General features: G+C 43.5%; 6 non-coding genes across 6 annotated transcripts in view; all 6 read right to left on the bottom strand.

The window, feature by feature from the left end:
* LOC138977614 (U2 spliceosomal RNA) overlaps positions 1-14 on the bottom strand; it is a 193-nt gene extending 179 nt beyond the window's left edge. Inside the window, exon 1 of the small nuclear RNA XR_011459408.1 lies at positions 1-14. This exon is cut by the window's left edge and continues 179 nt beyond it. This is a non-coding gene — a small nuclear RNA (U2 spliceosomal RNA).
* A 553-nt stretch (positions 15-567) lies between these two features.
* LOC138977704 (5S ribosomal RNA) lies at positions 568-686 on the bottom strand. The gene has a single exon (XR_011459483.1). It is a non-coding gene; the product is annotated as a 5S ribosomal RNA (ribosomal RNA).
* Positions 687-946: 260 nt separating this feature from the next.
* Positions 947-1,065, bottom strand: LOC138977703 (5S ribosomal RNA). Its single transcript, XR_011459482.1, has one exon. It is a non-coding gene; the product is annotated as a 5S ribosomal RNA (ribosomal RNA).
* A 235-nt stretch (positions 1,066-1,300) lies between these two features.
* LOC138977613 (U2 spliceosomal RNA) lies at positions 1,301-1,493 on the bottom strand. Its single transcript, XR_011459407.1, has one exon. It is a non-coding gene; the product is annotated as a U2 spliceosomal RNA (small nuclear RNA).
* Positions 1,494-2,046: 553 nt separating this feature from the next.
* On the bottom strand, positions 2,047-2,165 carry LOC138977701 (5S ribosomal RNA). The gene has a single exon (XR_011459480.1). It is a non-coding gene; the product is annotated as a 5S ribosomal RNA (ribosomal RNA).
* A 262-nt stretch (positions 2,166-2,427) lies between these two features.
* The window catches only part of LOC138977700 (5S ribosomal RNA), a 119-nt gene continuing 46 nt past the window's right edge, over positions 2,428-2,500 (bottom strand). The window contains exon 1 of the ribosomal RNA XR_011459479.1: positions 2,428-2,500. This exon is cut by the window's right edge and continues 46 nt beyond it. This is a non-coding gene — a ribosomal RNA (5S ribosomal RNA).

The raw sequence follows: 2,500 nt of genomic DNA, 5'->3' as shown, positions 1-2,500 counted from the left end.
GGCCGAGAAGCGATAACCCCTCCGGACTCAAAAATCAAGTGCCATGAAAGTTGCAGACACTTACAAACAGGGACGCTGCCCTTCCATACTTGACAAAGCTACATTTTCAACCCACCAATTGCACACCCATCCCCCCATTCCTTTATCCTGAAGGTCCATTTCGTCCCACTCAACGTTGTTATTTAAAAGTAAGCCACTATGCACTGCAAAAACACCCTTTCCTGCACAAAATGGTTCTTTTCACAGCTTGAACAACGTCAGGCCGACGTCAGGTAAGTCTCTCTCTCTCTGACCACAGTACATACAGAGGAGAGGTATGCTGTGTAAACACACTCGACACAGACACACAAACAAACAAATAACATTTGAGAAAAAAACATGATACTCACCTCTTCCATCCAATACGATGTCGCTCATCAAGCGTGATCATAATTATCTGCAAAATGTATCAACAGTTAGGAAATCAAATACATAATAAACAAAACAATGAAACATTGGAACAACAGAGAAAAAATACACCAAAAAGAACAAGAAAACTAAACAGAAAGACGGGAGGAAAAAAAATGATGCCAACTGCACCCGGTGTTCCCAGGCGGTCACCCATCCAAGTACTAACCGGGCCCGACGTTGCTTAACTTCGGTGATCGGACGAGAACCGGTGCTTTCAACGTGGTATGGCCGTTGGCGAAAGTGGAGGGAAATTTAAGCTCTATATATCGATGCAAACTGCACAAGCCCACCATCAAAATCAACACTGCATTCCGGGACGACTCCCCCTACTAAAGAAAAGACAATCTTGGCCGTCCTTCACCATCAGCAACAATTATCCTATCCGTCAGCTAGTTGTACAAAAAAGAAAATAAAAATAAAACAATGAAAAAAACAATATACTACCACCAAGGAGACAAACAAAAGAAGAATAGAAAAAAAACACGGAAAAAAATGATGCCAACTGCACCCGGTGTTCCCAGGCGGTCACCCATCCAAGTACTAACCGGGCCCGACGTTGCTTAACTTCGGTGATCGGACGAGAACCGGTGCTTTCAACGTGGTATGGCCGTTGGCGAGAGAGGAGTGAAAATTAAGCTCTATATATCAATGCAAAGTGCACAACCATGCACACTGACTGATATCGAAAGTAAGACGTTTCTCTCTCTCTCTCTCTCTCTCTCTCTCTCTCTCTCTCTCTCTCTCCACAACAAAAGGCATATTTACTCACTACACAATCATCATAAACCTTTGTTTCAAAGCTTTGGGTGTGTGCTCATGACTTTTGAATTGGATTATTACTCCTCGTTGTGAGGAGAGGGCCGAGCCTGGAGGTACTGCAATACCAGGACAACCCGTGGCGAAGGCGGAGCAAGCCCCTGACACTTCACCTGAGTTCAAAAATCAGTTTAATATCGAAGCCCCCTTGTCGGGAGCGTATCAGATATTAAGCTGATAAGAACAGATACTACACTTTGATCTTAGCCAAAAGGCCGAGAAGCGATAACCCCTCCGGACTCAAAAATCAAGTGCCATGAAAGTTGCAGACACTTACAAACAGGGACGCTGCCCTTCCATACTTGACAAAGCTACATTTTCAACCCACCAATTGCACACCCATCCCCCCATTCCTTTATCCTGAAGGTCCATTTCGTCCCACTCAACGTTGTTATTTAAAAGTAAGCCACTATGCACTGCAAAAACACCCTTTCCTGCACAAAATGGTTCTTTTCACAGCTTGAACAACGTCAGGCCGACGTCAGGTAAGTCTCTCTCTCTCTGACCACAGTACATACAGAGGAGAGGTATGCTGTGTAAACACACTCGACACAGACACACAAACAAACAAATAACATTTGAGAAAAAAACATGATACTCACCTCTTCCATCCAATACGATGTCGCTCATCAAGCGTGATCATAATTATCTGCAAAATGTATCAACAGTTAGGAAATCAAATACATAATAAACAAAACAATGAAACATTGGAACAACAGAGAAAAAATACACCAAAAAGAACAAGAAAACTAAACAGAAAGACGGGAGGAAAAAAAATGATGCCAACTGCACCCGGTGTTCCCAGGCGGTCACCCATCCAAGTACTAACCGGGCCCGACGTTGCTTAACTTCGGTGATCGGACGAGAACCGGTGCTTTCAACGTGGTATGGCCGTTGGCGAAAGTGGAGGGAAATTTAAGCTCTATATATCGATGCAAACTGCACAAGCCCACCATCAAAATCAACACTGCATTCCGGGACGACTCCCCCTACTAAAGAAAAGACAATCTTGGCCGTCCTTCACCATCAGCAACAATTATCCTATCCGTCAGCTAGTTGTAAAAAAAAAAAAAAAAAAAATTAAAACAATGAAAAAAACAATATACTACCACCAAGGAGACAAACAAAAGAAGAATAGAAAAAAAACACGGAAAAAAATGATGCCAACTGCACCCGGTGTTCCCAGGCGGTCACCCATCCAAGTACTAACCGGGCCCGACGTTGCTTAACTTCG

This window comes from Littorina saxatilis, linkage group LG9, assembly GCF_037325665.1.
Source record: "Littorina saxatilis isolate snail1 linkage group LG9, US_GU_Lsax_2.0, whole genome shotgun sequence".
NCBI lineage: Eukaryota > Metazoa > Mollusca > Gastropoda > Littorinimorpha > Littorinidae > Littorina > Littorina saxatilis.
Note: the sequence above shows the minus strand (reverse complement) of the source record. Positions and strands in the feature narration are given on the sequence as shown.